Raw genomic sequence first — 16,777 nt, 5'->3', positions numbered from 1 at the left:
TTTTCATTTCAGCTTCTTGCTCTGAAAATTCCAGTCTTGCTTTCAAAGCGGCTGTTTCTTTTTGGTGATCATGAATTTGCTGTTTGTGACTGGTGCGACTGTTTTGTGTATGGTGACTTGATCTCGAGCCGGCTTTATACCTCGCGCGGCTACATACGGATCCATTTTCAGATGGAAGCATCATGAAATCCATGACGGTTTGCTGAACTTTCTCAATTTTCATTTCAACCAACCTCAGACTCTTGGTTAAGTCCTTTGTTTCCGTATTTTCGGCGTACTTGGAAGTAATTTCTCCGGTAATTTCCCGCAATTCGTCTCTGTAGTAAGAAACACCTTTCATTGCTTCCCTTACTTCTTCTTTATTAGCTGATTGCGTTATAATATCCACAACCACTTCGATGCGACTTTTAACATCTCTTTCCGTTTCACGGAACTGACGTTCAAGTTCAACCAATCTCTGATCGAATCCATGGAAAGTGCCGTCACTACTGGTTGGAACATCAGAACCCACTGACTTGCTCTTCGCGGGGATCTGGTCCACAATTTCTTTCTTGACACTTCCACGTTCGTCTTCAACATTTTCCGAACTTGGTGGAACTGGGCAGTCAGCACTCCCTGACGTTGCCACAGTTTGACTTTGTACGGCTGAGCCGTCAGCTATCTCCGACGTTGCTTCAGCTTCCATTATTTTCAACTTTTCCGACTTTCAACTTTATGGCTGGTAAAGTTTCTGACTGTAGCGGTCGCTGCAACGACTTGTTGCAAGACACGCTGGTATAGTGCTCGATTGGAGTCGACGCTACAGCTTACAGTTCCTGTTGTACGCACTAGTTGACTGACTAATGACCGCTCTGAGTACTCTTGCAATCCTGATCACACACGCAGATCCAAGGAGCTTTCTTTACTAGCACAGAACAGCCAAATAGTAGTAATTAGTGGTCAGAAACTTGTAGATTTACCAGGTTCAAATCATACTGCAATATATTAACGAATATAGAAAGAACAAAGTTAGATGTATCTAATTGCTTGTATACGACTCTGTGACTTAAGCGAGCACGCCCGCTACGGCGCTATACACTGGCGAAGTGGCGATCTCTCAAAGCACGTGCTTCGCAGACTATACTTTATCGATACGAGATTGAGGTCGTGAGAAATGAGGTTAGGAGAGGGTTGCACGGGAAGATTACTGGCACCCTGCTGGGACGGATCTTACAGTGACTCCATATGGACTCATTGGATCTGCTGTGAACGTGACGTGACTCCCTATGGATGCGTCAGACCTACTGTGGACGTGACGTGACTCTCTATGGATATGTCATTTACCACCTGTTCTATTCCTCAGGATTACCATATCAGGACTCCCCTTCACACCTGGTGCAATTACATGGAATTCAACATCATATAAACTAACCAACTTTTTATATTGGGTTACTGAAAAACGACAATTGCAAAATACAAGTACAACATTAACTAATGAACTATTTCTTGTTAACAAAGTTCAGGCTTACGTGAAAAATCGATCAGGAAATCACTACGAATAAATGTGTCAGTGGGATTTTGTATATAACAGCAAGTTCTAACTCAATTTTAAAATACCATTACAAACATTTCAATTGAAGTGCATCATGAAATTAGAAATAAACGTGTCACATGACTTTGAAAAAGTACAAATGCTAATACAACTAAAACAGGGAAAAGCATGGAGCAATCATAAGTAATAATTTACATTGCATATTATAAAACGATGGATCATTTGCACCGCATCATGTTAAGAGCGCGAGCGCGTATTCGCAATAAACTTGGTTGCAACAACAGTTTTCTTCTTGGTCTTTGTTTTGCCTGAAACATATACAACAATGTCAGCAAATCATTTGTAGAGCAACTCTGCTGACATAGCACATGAAATTTCTATTTCCTCATGCATTAATTGTGATATGTCTTGTGATCCGCTACTTCTACTTGTGCTGAGTGATAATTTATGACGATACTACCATGTCTACTCGAGTGCGGGGAGCTTCTGACGTTGTGATACGGAGTATGCAACCCGTCAATCAAATTAAATTGTGGAAACACCTCAAGTACATACTTCAGTACTTTCCAGAACTTCTACTTTACCTAAAATAGTTTTGATAAGCCGTGTATATCGCTGCTTGAGTGCTTGAACCCGAGTAGAAATACATTGCGTTACTCTTACTTGTACTAGAATACTGACGCTACAAATATTTCTAATTGAGTGCTGAAAATGATTACTTTCCTTATCTCTGGTTAAAAGCATACAACTACGACATTCCTCAAGTCTCCATATTTTGACCGTGTCGACACTTGAAAGTAGTTTGATGTCTTGTAAATCGCAATTTATACTATTTAGTACGGTACTAACGATGAATACTTTGACCACCTTCATTTGGAACTTACCACCTACTATAACTAGGGCTTGCCACGAATCTGAATAGAGTAACGATAAGTCGAAACAGATGATCTTTTCGGGTACATAAATTGTACTCAACAAGAATTAGAATTCCGATTCCATGTACCACTGCGAGGCCTAAAAACATCGATTGGTCATATCGCAGAACACGGCACATGTAGGACGTAGCTACGCACGATCGTGTGAATGACAAATGTATTGTCTCAAAGTACATTAAAATAGGAATTATCTTAAATCTAAAAAACATTCTTTGATATGATGTAGAGCCGGTATTCATTTTCTTTGAAGTCGCATACGAGATCGATATTTCAACTTTTCCTTGTTCATAATGTTGTCACATCATATAGAGCAGAGGCTTCAAATTCAAATGGGGTCGCAGGTCAATTTCAGGATTTTTGACGACGCAGCAAGATAGGGATATTCAATGTATAATTTCCATGTAGGCGGGAGCTTGCAGACAGGCATTCCACAAACATTTCGAGAATGTAATTTACTATTGTATTATTCACGTTTGACACGAAAAAAATCACACTTTTGAATATTTCAATAAAATTATTTTTGTGCTGGGCATAATTTGTTAAAATAATGAGTTATAGAGATAATGCAATAGGATGCATCATGACATCGTCAAACTCTGGGTTATAATATTGCAGTTGGTGGACCTTTGACGCGTCACAGTTTTATGTCGAGTATTTTAAAATCTACTGAAATTTGATCTGGTATCAGAGCATTTGAGCGGTGTAGCCTAAGCCGGGTTTTGATATAGTCGTGATAAGTAGGTTGTTGCTACTGTCATTACCGAAGTCAAATTAATTCAGAATTAGCTGTTGCCTTCGATTATTATTGAAACATATCAATAACAACTTAGCCATAGTAATAGCATTGTTTCTTAGCCTTAGCGATCGCACCCTTCATGCTACCAATAAGATTTCTAGCAGCCCAAAATTTATCTTCAACACAATTTCTGATGGTACCTATATTAAAATCAGATAGTCAATTCACACAAAATTGCGCATAGCACAAGAACCACAGCATATAGGTCTAATCCCATGATGCATATATCATACCCTCTGATGTGGTGCTTCGTACCACGAGAGGGTCTACAGGCCCTGGTTAAGAACCCCTGGGATAGAATAGAGCACAAAATCTTATTTTAGAACTTTTTACTTCATTTTGAAGTGAATTTTACAAGCCTGGTAAATGGCTAATTGTACAGCAGTTGAAATTCAAGGCGTTGCAACTATTTCAACTCCAGTGCAAACAATAATTACTTTGACCATCAACTATGATTAAACGCTAAGAAGGCCTACGCAACACCTCAACCAAATCTACTTTTTAAAAGTTATTATTTGTATACTTTCCAGAACTGCATTATCTACTTCCATTTCGAGTAGATCTAACGCAACTTCAAAGTTGTTACCTCTAGGTGTGTATAAATCCATAATATTACATCTACTTCAATTCAAAAGATGATTACTTTCACAGCCTCTAGTTTCCATGAAGTGTATTCAATGTTTTATACCTTCTGGCTTTTTCCTGAGGATGACGCAGCAACGATTTTACAGCAACGCTTGTCCCATGTGGCAGTAGTTCTTGCGAACGTTTTTGGTTCCAGTCATCAAGACATTCTTTATACAGTGTTCTTGACGTTGTTGACACTATCAATTGAAGACATTGCCGATCTAAATAATCAAAATTATCATAATGTTTGTAGTGAAGCCATTCGTCAAGAAGCCAAGCTAGGAATCTAGAATATCCTGTAAAAAAACAAAGACACTGAAGTTCAAGCTGGACCATTCCCACATTCTACTCACTGAAATGACTAATCAGTAGGGCTGAGCACATCGGTATGGTTACTCGAATCTCGAACGAGTATCAATTCTTATGATTCGAGCCAAGTATGTGACTATTTTCAAGACAGCCTACTGAAATTACATGCTCCATGCCACTATAAGAATGCAGTTTATAATAAAATTATAGTTCCACGCAGCACGTTTTAGCAGCCCGATTGCGAACCACCGTCAATAGTATATTTCCGGATTATCGATGGCACTTTTTTCAGGGTAATAAATTGCTAATTAATGAACAATCATAAATCATCATATATAGTTCGTAACTTCAACTTACATAATTCAACATCTTGATCCATGAACAATGCACCACTGCGGCGCCTTCCTCTGAAGTTTAGATCTACATAACATTGCCTGTTCAATATCTAGTCTCCTGGTAGAAATGAAGTAACTTTGTATACACAAACACAGATATGTCCAATCCATATATAGTAAGAATCCATTGATATTAAGGTTGTTTTCTTATCGACGGCAAGATGACCAAGAGCAATCAGCCTTCTTTAGGGCCCATCCATAGCCTACTTTTTTAATACTGCTGCAATGTAGGCAATGTTTCCGTGTATATATACTAATATCGAAAGTTATAATCAAGCAATAAAAGTATGCACGGAGGCCGTGCCAACATTGCGGTAACATTGCCAACAACCCGTCTGCACCAGGCCATGAACATGTTAAGTTTATAGAGTTTATAATTGGTTTGGTGTTGGAGTATCCTTTGATTAGAGCGAGGTTAAAGATGGGCTAACAAACTAATATAATGTTGTTCCTAAAATACCCTAAATATAAACCAATATTGCCATAAATTCTTACATGTTAACTGAAAGCCTCAATTATTTCACTAACGCTATTATAGATGGTTATATACTGTTGTGGACACAAAAATACGAAAATGGATGGTATTGTGCTGCTACAATCTTCATGCATCCACAAAATCAGCAATCTCACATTCCATAAAGGAACATTCCACATTTCTATTAGCCTACATAACATTTCAAAATTCAGCATATACCGATATGTTATAAAATACCGGTACATTACTTTATGCGGCATCTGGTTTGCTGATTGGGTCCTGCAGTCCTAGGAAATCCTTGTAAAACTTTTCACAGGATGCACATGAAATGTCAAGTTATTGCTTGTGAGACATTATGCAACAGAGCACAATAAATCAGACTTCTATGATCAATTCATTAGCCTATCATATAGTATCAAATGTACTGCAAGAATTATCGGCTTGCATGAGTTACCGATTAGCAGCGGGTCGATCAATTTCGTCTGTAGGTGATATTACCGCCGTTTCACTATAATCATATAGTCGAATTCATTATATCGCATCAGCAGTTCATGATGATCGAGACTGTTGCTGTTTATCAAATATAGCACTCCAATACCAAGCTTCCTGCCCTTCCGGTACTCATGATAGAGACATCTCACAATCCATGCTGTTAACGTTTCCCATTACGAACTAAACCATTACTGTGATAAATTCGTCCCTCCGCCATTGCTACATACGCTGATCAAATTGAATTACAACGCGCATGCGCGATGCTCGCCAAATAGAAGAAGGCAGGCTTCTGGTTTTATGGTTGGATGAATTTCAAGCAACAGGCGTGTTCGACTCCATTATCGAAATAGCCGAGAGGATTGCTTACTGCGTCGTTCCATGATTGGAATAGTCATGACAATCCCATCATGACGATTATCAAGTTCTGATGTCGGAAGATTTCACATGCATCACGAGTATTTGCCCCTGATGTGGGCATTTTCGACCCAGTAATGTCACAATAAAATAATCTACTGTGTCTCTGTATCGCACATTATATCGAGCCTCTTTAGCACTGTGCGACCGCAATGATCGATAGCCGGGCATGTGAAGTTCCACGCGATGGGAAAGTCATCACCATTCACGGCTTCACGCCACTAGATTTTACTTATATCATGAGTGCATTCAACACAACTTATTTAGCATCGACTGCAGAATAATGCACATTTGAGTTCATAGAAACGATTTCCCAGTAGAAGGACATCCAAATCAACTCGTGTGTAGGTGGCATCCAGGCATCACACTATTATGACATCCACTGGAATGGTCATTGGTGACTAGCATAGGAGAACTCCAAAAGTTACTTCCTCTGGGGGTCACTTGGAGTTACATAATCGGACGTCAATTTGTGACTCACTGAGCAAGTCCTCAGTCACTAAAAGTGGGACGTGGGATGATTGGGCACAATCGTGGACGTACCCGTAAGTCCGTGGGAGATCGGGTGTTTGCTGGGTAATTTCCCATTATATTATCGAAACTGGTTGTATCATCGAAATTGAATTGCCCAGATTGTGAACTTGCAAGACCAGCCAAAAATATGATTAGTTTGGCCGCAACACTTGGGATGTTGATGACTAAAATATCAGTTCTGACGCATTGGCAGATCCAGGGTCAAGTCACATTTCAAGTACATCGTGGTATACGTTACAATAAACTATAAGAGTAGTAATAATATTCTTCACGCTTTGCGTGTTTAATTGTCACACGATTTCTTGCTTTGTAGCCTACCCCCCTCCTGAAAATGAGAAAACGCCCGATATAGCCGATTTAGTCTAACTATATTGGCAATTACGAGAGAAAGTCTTTTCGCGTTTGCGCTCGCAAGAAGATCATCGACGATGAAATTTAGGCACAAAATGATTGTCGTATATATTAGCGGAAATCTTCGATATCGATACGTCCAGATGCCGAATACTCATGTCCGTGCAAACTGAGCCCAGCGGGCGGTATACCGTTGACCCGCTATATACCCAAGTACTAATATTAATAACTTTGAAAATTTTACGCGCCTGACGCGCCTAGTGGGCAGCGCACTCGTTCGTCAATTTCATGTGGCCCATTATAGCCGAAAAGGTTGACCACCCCTGTTCTATATAGATTACTAATTTACCCGTAGGTTAGTTATCTGAAGTAATCTAAAATCTGTCAGCCGTCAGTAACATCGGATACAGCAACGAAGACATAGGTCAGGGATGGGCAAACTACGGCCCGCAACAACGTTTTGTGCGGCCCGCGAAAGGCTCATGAATTGTATCTAAAATAATGAAAAAATGCGCAGTAAAAATTTAATTTTTGCAGGGACTCGATTAAACTTTTTCTTATTATATTTCACGAGGATAATTATAAGTTACATTCTGACTAGTATATTTTATTTCATTACTGGTGCGATAGCCCGAACTCAAGGCGCACGCATTTTAAAGGGTTTCAATTGCTAAGCATTACAGAAAGTCAAAATGGGAATGAGTTTCGGATCACAAGTGTAATTTTACATTGGCCACTCCAGCAAGTTTATTACTTTTAGTGCTGTACTTAGAAAAACCAATTCCCGCGTGTGGTAGGTAGATTCGTTCTGGGTATGTGCAGAAGTTTTTATATTTATAAAATTTGTATATAGCATATTTGAACTAACACGGTTGTGGCGCTGTCAGCATTGTGTGTCCTGGAGTTAAACCAAAAGTAGAATCAGCAAATCTATAAACAGATCACTGCTCACAGATTCAAATCTCCATCCTGTTATAAGAATCGGGAGAACCGGCGACTTGCATCCCAAGTTTTAAAAATTGGTTATATTGAGGTTGGCCAGTAGCTAATGAAATCTCGCCAATGTTTCTGACGCTTGTATCATATCCTCAAATCAATGGTTGCTTTGTTTTAAATATTATATATATATAATTTCCACACCCTCACTATATAATCAAATACCAAATTGCGTTTTGGTTTAAAATCTCAATTTTATATTGTGCGGTAGGCGAATGGATTTAAATGTGGAATGCTCAGTCCACGAGTGTTTTTACAAACTAGTTACTGATGAGGACGATCCAATTATACATTATATCCATATCTCTTCGGTCACTATATGACAGTGATTGTCAAACTGGGGGGGGGAGGGCGTGGAAGCATCTGAAAGGAGGCGCGAATCCGTAGTAAACTGAACATTTTTCGCGCCTCGCGCGATTCGCCTCCTGTTCATGGTTATTGCTCTGTCTATATTTCATATTTGATAATTCGCTCGTCTACAGCCATCAAACTATCCGTTGGGATTGCTAGCAATCTGATTCCTCTCTTGGATATTTTGTGATATCACGATTAAGGGGACGCGAAATTTTTCACTATCATATAGAGGGGCGTGTCTAATAAGGTATGATTATATAACAATATTGCCTTTTGGCTGATAACCTCAATTTAATATGGTGCGGCCCGCAAATGGATTTAGATGTTGAATGCGGCCCGCGAGCCCAAAGGTTTGCCCACCCCTGACATAGGTGGAAGGTGACGCCGTGTTGGCTTGTGACGTCATAATGAATACTTGTCATATACTTGTCGATACTTGTCGATAACATCATAGTTGCACCAGAATGCACTTTACTTCATGCCATTGCTGTGTACGGTATTGAAATTTTGATGCGGCGTTTTAACACTGGTACTGTACTCGTTAACATTAAGCCATACAGCTCAATTCAATCTTTAAATAAGCGATTGTTATTCAAGTTAACTGCATTAAGAGCAATATGGGCGGAGATCACGACCTCATCAATAAAAAATCGATTTGTACCAATGGCCAACGGTTTGACGTTCGATATTGGTCCACTCGTTACCAGTCCATCCGGTGTCGATCAAGTTTATCGGAATATAATATTTTTCCATTGAAACGAATCGAATAATTGAATTAAACACTGTGCCATGCACGTAGCGCCATGCCCATAACGAATTAAACCAGGGGTCACCAACTCAAAATGGGTCGCGGGCCACTTTTCAAAATTCCTGGAGGCCGCATGCCGCAAGACTTCAATATCGAGATTCAAATAGACAACGAAGTTTAACGACCACGTTTCATAACTCTACGTTAGTACAGTTCTGTGCTCTCTAACATGCTGGGCGGCGGGTATAGTCACCACGAAAGAAATAATATTTTATTGTACAAACGCAAATACAACAAAAAATTCATGATCATCAATTTCATTCTATTTTGAACTATGAGCTGCGCACGATACCTGACAACACTCTGTAGCAACTATAACAGGGGTGACCAACCTTTTTGCTATTCACGGCCGCATTTCGATTACTCAATCTCATGTAGCTTGCGGCCGCATAATGAACAAACTGGGGCCAAATACCCACGTTAAATTGTCCATGTCCATTGCCGGTATACTCCGGAGTAATCTATTTACTCATATCGGTTTACTATGCGCACCGAAATTGTGAGTAGTAATGTTATGAAGAGCCACAGGGATTAGTTGTGTAGTCGCGCGCAGCGCGAAAATTTTTTCATTTTCATTAGTGAATTTTGTCAATAATTATTAGCATAGTTTGACATATTACTATCAAATATTTATCCTTTCTCGGCCCATGTGATCAGATTCACCGGTAGAGTTGATGCAGGGGATGTATTGGAAAACTTAGAAAAGTTATTAATGCTGTGCTGCATCTTTGGTTGTGCCAATTCTTATTGCTCCCCTTTGTTGCATGCAGTCATTTCTTGACCTCCCATCAGACTTGTCGGTATAGTGGAGATATAGCCTATATTTGATTCGCTCAGATGCAGGCCTACACGAAAAAATTTCATTCATGATGAGGAGAACACGGATAAAAATTGTATTTCATTATGGGGCGCATGCATCACTTTCCTCAGCTGTTTGCATCTGTACTGTCGTCCTGTAGAATTTTCGGTCAACCTAGAAAAAATTCTTATAAAGACGTATTATATACCGTTGGAAAGATAATTTTATCAGCTTTTCAATGATGGATTTTGTCACTTTTTTTACTTTGGAGAAAAAAAGTTATGACCAAAAACGTGCCAGGGGATAAAGCACTATTTTGCCTAATATTAAAATACAATTATAAGCTAAAATACGATACCTTCGTATTAGAATACAACACCATAAATTGGAATACCACCCCCAGTAAAGCAAACTAACAATCGAACAGCAAAACAATAAAACATAACTTTATGTAAGAGGTATTTATCATACGTTAAGGGGGCAAAAGTTGACCGAGACGGAGATAACACTGGTTTACAAATTTCGAACAAAAATTAGGGTAAAAAATTTCAATGATCGATTTAGGCTAATTTATGGTTGCTGAATCCGATTCTGTGCTAATAATTTCTCCGTCACGTCCGATCTTTTCCGTCTCAATTTTCTCATTTCCATAAATTAATCAAATTTCAGCTTTCGTTAATGACATCACGCTTAGCATTCAATAGCAAAAATTCAAATATTGGTATTGAAATCATCTATCATGAAACATGGGTTGTTGTAATGCAGAATGAGTGAGTTTTCGGTGAACTTGGCTACAATGATTCTCTATCATCGTTCAATCAGAAGCTCTTTTCGACCCATAAAATTACACTGGTAAACAAATTCAAAAACCCACACCAAATACCATATTGGAACAGAGGCAGCGATGTTTTAAATGGTATCGAGGCTTTTTGTTTGTGTTTTGCAATATTAAACGCCAATACTATATACAAAAAGCTTTGCATTTTTGGCGGTTTCTGATTTGCCGTAATATTTTAATATGAACTTGAGCAGTGGTTTTCAACCTTTTTGTATTCGCGGATCCTTTTTGGACCGTCACGGACCCCCGCGGACCCCCCTCCCCCCATCAACGAAGTTCGAGTTCCAATTTAGCTCAATTATCGTACAATCGTCATCTGTCATTTGCAAATGATAACTGTAGGCTAGTGATAAACAGCTACAAAATTATTTTTCTTGAAAATAACAGCATTCTATCTATGCAGAAATTGGGTTGACTTTTATTATTTCGAAGCTAATTATTTAACTGCATTTTTTGAAATACGTGGTCGTGTCTTTAAAATCTGCGCCTTCGATTTCATATCAACGAGTGCTGAAAATCCATTTAGACAAAGAAAGGTGGTGGCGAATGCAATAATAGGGCATAAAGCTTCCGACGACACATTTGGGTATGATCGCAACAATTATGACACCAAAATTGACAAACGATATTTTTTATTGAACAACGTCAAGTCTGTTAATTTATATCTAGCAGCTCAGCTTGGAGTTATTAGGGAAAATGGTTATGTAGGCCTATATCACAGGCGAAAACGGATTTTTGCGAACATTACGAAGTCTTCGTGATTGACTTTACTAATCCAGCCATTTATTTTTTACACAATGCCCAACAAAACACGTTTATACAGCCAAATATTTGTATCAGTGGGCTATTGGCAATTCAGCAACTAAAATGAGTCCACACAGCAGGATATTCCATCTCAGACGGCCTTCCTGTTGATGTGAGTTTTACTTTAATGAAGCAAAACTGCAGCCTCGTGATTTTCCTAATTTTAAAAATATATATTAGGTTATCAACTATTTTGTAAATTTAGAGGCTTCGCAGACCCCCGGTTGAGAACCACTGAGCTAGAGATTGTAAAAGTGATTGGTGTTGCTAAAGGTAGCTTAAGTAACGCCCTATATTTTCTACTCAATTAACAGTATAAGTAGTAATTTCCAAGACACGTGAAAACTACTTCAAGTGGCAGAAATATCTAAGTATATTTGGTCGGGAGGAGGGTGGTTGCATACTTTCGACAGTTAGTCGGAGGTGGCTACATACGAAATCGCAAGATGTATCTTCTCGGCTAACGCAAAATTTTTATAATAACACAATACCCATGCATTGGTAGAATATTCGAAAATATATTCAGTTACCGTGCTTTAGGGGCTGTTAAGGCTACTATATTTAAGAAATCATACGCAGTCAACATCGTCGCGGAGCGGAGCTTTGTTTGGAATACATTCGTGTTAAAATGAATAACTGGGTGCAGTACCAAATTCAATGTGGGCAGATATCTCCATGACATTCCCATGTTGATTTACTATAGTCACACAAAGCACTAAAACAAAACCCAATACATTTAATTTCCCGTATTGCCAATCACAGATGGTAATTCGGATTGCGTACATCTGATTCGAAGCACATGGTATGAGCCCGACCGCGATGGCTGTTAAAACAACCTTGATTTGACCCCGAATATACCACATGCAAATTATATATATATGCGATAGAAGCGCAAAATATTTCCAATAGTAAAATCTCAACCAGGAAACAGCGACCGAGCTTTGATCTCTTACCAGGACCGTAACTGCCGCATCCCAAATCGTCCAATTCAGGGGAGGGCAACTAATTTTCTCCGCGGGGAAAATGAGAAGTAGAAAATGCGTTGGCGGGCCGAATGAACAATTTTAGCTATATTCTCTAGCGGATTTTATTTTATTTCTAAATTAGATTGTTAATAAATGCTGCTCAGTAAATGTGTTGATGTTAGTTATGTGATGAGAAAGTAAACTTTAATTTAAAAAATATCTATTTGCCGTCATGATTCGAAACAAAGTTAAACATGATACATTTTAACTCTCCTTAAACCCCTATCCAAGTTCGTCTATTATGACTCTAATAGAGTGGTTCTCCAACTTTTCCAGGCACGCCTCCCTTTATGATGGTGAGAAATTTCGCGCCCCTCTTATCATGATATCACAAGAGATAAAAAAGTTCAACCAGAACGCTAGCAACCCCAACGGATAGTTTGATGGTATGAAAGGTTATGACAGTTGATGATAGAGTTGTGAAATATCCAAGTCGGACATTACATGGAGCAATAAGTGCAAGCAGGAGGTTAATCGCGCGGGACGCAAATTTTTTTTCAATAAACTTCGGCTTCGCTCCCCTTTCTGATGGCTCATCATGCCCCCAGTTCGTGAACCACTGCACTGAAATGTATGCAATGGTACAATACTTATTTTCTTGCTCGCTGTATTCCGAGCAGTGTGCATGTGCAGCTTAAATAGCCTTGATGTTGAGCGAAGCTCGCAGTTTTTCTGAACTTTGCTCTCCCGAGTGGTTCGTGTTTTTCTCATCAGACCGACTTTAATTAAAATCCTTAAAGGGGCACTGCACTCTAAAAATGATGTGGTCTCAAATTGAAGGGCAAAACGAAAAAAAAATTGGCCGCAGCCGTTTTCTTCAGAACTTCACGCTCCAGCACTCACGCAGAGATCGATCTTTATATAGTTGTCCGCCTATGTTATGAAGGAAATATGTAATCGTGGCATGAACAAGCTTCGAAGTAAACGAATTTCCTGTTCAGTTGATACAGCGTATGGGATTAGTCATTCACAAAGCAAGTTTTATGTTTTGAATTCCAAGCAACCTTTCGCGGGTCGCACAGAATGGCTCCGGGGACGCATTTGGCCCGCGGGCCGCACTTTGCCCAGGCCTGGTCCAATTGAAGGTCCCGAGCTCGAAGGGGGCCCGAAATTATGTCGGTTTATGAACATAAATTATTTATACATCTCTTATTGACAATTTATGCAATTCTTTTCAATTTCGTTCGCGCTGGACGGGATTTCATGTTGCCAAATTTTTGATTATTGAGTACCCTTCCCCCACGAAAAAAACATGATTTATAGAAAATAAAAATAGGCATTTCGACTTCGACCATTACCACTGCGCGATGCACAAAAACATACGAAGTATTTGCCAATATAGTAATCTGAAAAGTGTGCCAATAGATCGCCTGCAAGAAAACCTTTGCCGAAAGGGATTGCCCTTATGTTGACCGTGAACTTCGAAATAAATATAAGCCTATCTAATTGTCCATATCTGCCTAAATGCCTCGACAGGTCAAATAACATTTCTCGGAGAAAAATTATTTGCAAGTGAAGAAATACCAATTTTTCGATAAAGCCACCACAAACGTTTCTTGGATCTCGCATTGTTTCCCAATAAATTACGGCATGATGTGTGGATGTACGTAATATGGTCATTTTCTTAATTTTTCAGAAAAGTTGCGATCAGAGTTTCACAATACAGTTTCAATGAATGACGAATTATAGTGTCCAAAGTAGGGTTGCATTTAAAAGAAACACTGTTGTAAAACAATTTATTTAAAAAATATTTTAAACAAAAGTCATATTAAAAAAAATTGTATTTTTTAAGTTATAAAATTATGCCATTATTGTGTAAATATTCTCCAAAATCATGTTGTATGAGCACGCGGACAATTACCACCCAATTTAGCCGACGTATATCGTTATGGGATGGATGGAAGTTGGAACCCTCAAAATAGTCGGTTCAACAGTTGTAGTACAGATATTTCGTCAAAGAGGTTATATTTACCCTATATTTTCAATAGTCAATTTCAATCCATGAATTCACAATTGAATATTCGTGACGTCATGATTTATAAAAAAAAACATGTTTTAAATGAGGTCCTTCTTTTAAACATGTTTGTTTTTAATTGATTTTTGTTTTAAATGCAACTCTAGTCTAAAGGGTGTGTGGTACTATCACTCTCGCAGAAATAAGCTCCAATGAGACACATTGAATCTCCAGTCTGATAGCCTTTTCTACACTTAACGCAAATTGCTGTTTCTTTTTGACTAAGCACTATCTAAAAAACAAGCAAGGTAAATGAGACGGACCATAGTAAATAAATAATAACATAATGAAGTTATAACGAACAACGACAGCTCAACTGCCCCCCCCCCCCAACTTCCCCCTGTCCTCCTCACTCTTACTCCCTGAAACAGATATATAATCATATTTTTGTTTTCATTTACTCCTTTTGCATCTATATCCTGCTTTCCCGTTGATAATTCATTAGTTTCTAGCCTTTTGTTTATATTTTTAAGTTAATCTTTCCCCAATTTCAATTTTTACCCCTTGACACGTTTTTAGTCATAACTTCTTTTTCCTAAGGTAAAAAAAGTGACAAAACCTATCATTAAAAAGCTGGTAAAATTATCTTTCCAACGGTATATAATACGTCTTTATAAGAATTTTTTCTAGGTTGACCCATTTTTAGACCAAATTCTGCAGGACTACTGTGGGACTCAAATTACAAAGGACACTACTAAATTAAAATCAAAAGTTAACACGCACTAAACCGCGCGGAACGCGAAGAAAATTTCAAGAATTGCTCAAACCTCTCATTAATATGGGAGTCAATTCGCAAGTTCAATTTGCATATTAACGGCAGCCAACACATCCTAATTGAATTAAGTGTCGACGGCCGCATACTTTTTCTTCTAATGCCGGAGATTGGCCACCCCTGGAATAAAGTATCGATATTGGGGTTAGGTAGACACGTCAGCGCTACTAGCTGGAAATTTATCTCCTCGTACAGCATGGTCTTTTGGGGAGCCTGAAATCGTTTTCAAGCGCCCCAGTCTCGGCAATGGTGGGCCATTGCACGTCAAGGCATTATGCCCATTCATATCAGCAAATTCTTCCTCCGTGGAATGATATTACCATGCCGAAACCGTATCAGATAACGAGGAATAGTGATATTGGGAATAGTAGAATGGCTTACGTTGAACACCAACAACAATATGTTCAAACTGAAATCAATTCCAGCATTTCAAAATGCTTTAGTAAGCGTTATACCGAAATTTCTCCAAATCGGGTCGCGGGCCGCAAAATATGACCTCGCGGGCGGCGCGTTGGTGACCCCTGAATTAAACTATGCAGTATGCATATTGCACATTTACAAGTCACAGTGAGCGATAATCCGGGAATACTAGATAAGAGTATCGATCAGACATCAAGAATGAATTTACGAAACAGATGATTACAAATTGAAAATCGCGTATCATATCAGTAATTTGTCTCCAACATAAATACCCCGGGGTCCTGACATCGCATTGAGTCGTTCGCACAATTGTTCGCTGAGTGTAACAGCGTTTGGGCTTACTTTTCTGCCATCCCCTATTCACGCTCGAAAATCCTTACTGGAGTAAATGACGATCATGCGCAGTAAGGAATTCCTATTCGCATGCATAATTGCATATTCACTAACACTGTCCAATTTCGCGGCCCGATTAACGAACTATCACGAAAGAACAAGTATTTGCTCATCAGATTCATAGCAATAATGAGATGGAATTTCTCGGGTCGTGCTCGTCATATCGACATGTGCATTGTGCAACGAAATCACGTTTTTATCCTCTCTCCCATTTCGCGTAATACATAGTGATCATTATTTTCGAAACGTACAATTGGCCAAGAAGGTTGTGCTGATGATGAAATTGCGCGTATGCCGAATACCCACAATATTAAGAGGCATATCTAGCATACCGAGGTTTGGCATTCATGTATGAAAATTGAACATTGAACATATGACTGCTCTGCTGTTAAATCCCCAGAAACGTGATTAATCGGATAAGGTAGCACCAAAGAGGAAAAGATTCTTAATATCGCGAAGGCCTGCCGTTTAATTATGTTGTTGTTGCATATATAATATCATCTTATGAAATACGTCGGAGCCGGAGCTACCCCTCAAATAACTGGCTCCAGCTCCGGCTCCGGCTCCAGCTCCGGTAAAAATGCACGGCTCCGGGGCTCCGGCTCTGGGCTCCGGCTCCGGCTCCAAAGCCCTGGTACAAACTGGTGCTCGTTTGCCAGTTCACGTCTTACTGCCTTCCAGAACTAACCACTGCA

The 16,777-nt window shown here is 39.2% G+C and overlaps 1 long non-coding RNA gene across 1 annotated transcript; it reads right to left on the bottom strand.

The window, feature by feature from the left end:
- Positions 1-1,474: 1,474 nt before the first annotated feature.
- On the bottom strand, positions 1,475-4,592 carry LOC145447953 (uncharacterized). The gene is made up of 3 exons (XR_013917757.1): positions 4,556-4,592; positions 3,951-4,110; positions 1,475-1,839 (listed from the first exon to the last, which is right to left on the bottom strand). It is a non-coding gene; the product is annotated as an uncharacterized LOC145447953 (long non-coding RNA).
- Positions 4,593-16,777: the final 12,185 nt, after the last annotated feature.

The sequence above is a fragment of the Botryllus schlosseri genome, chromosome 10 (genome assembly GCF_051294905.1).
Source record: "Botryllus schlosseri isolate E-star chromosome 10, Bs_hap1, whole genome shotgun sequence".
Taxonomy (NCBI): Eukaryota; Metazoa; Chordata; class Ascidiacea; order Stolidobranchia; family Styelidae; genus Botryllus; species Botryllus schlosseri.
The sequence above is the reverse complement of the archived record's forward strand: the minus strand, read 5'-3'. Positions and strand labels throughout refer to the sequence as shown.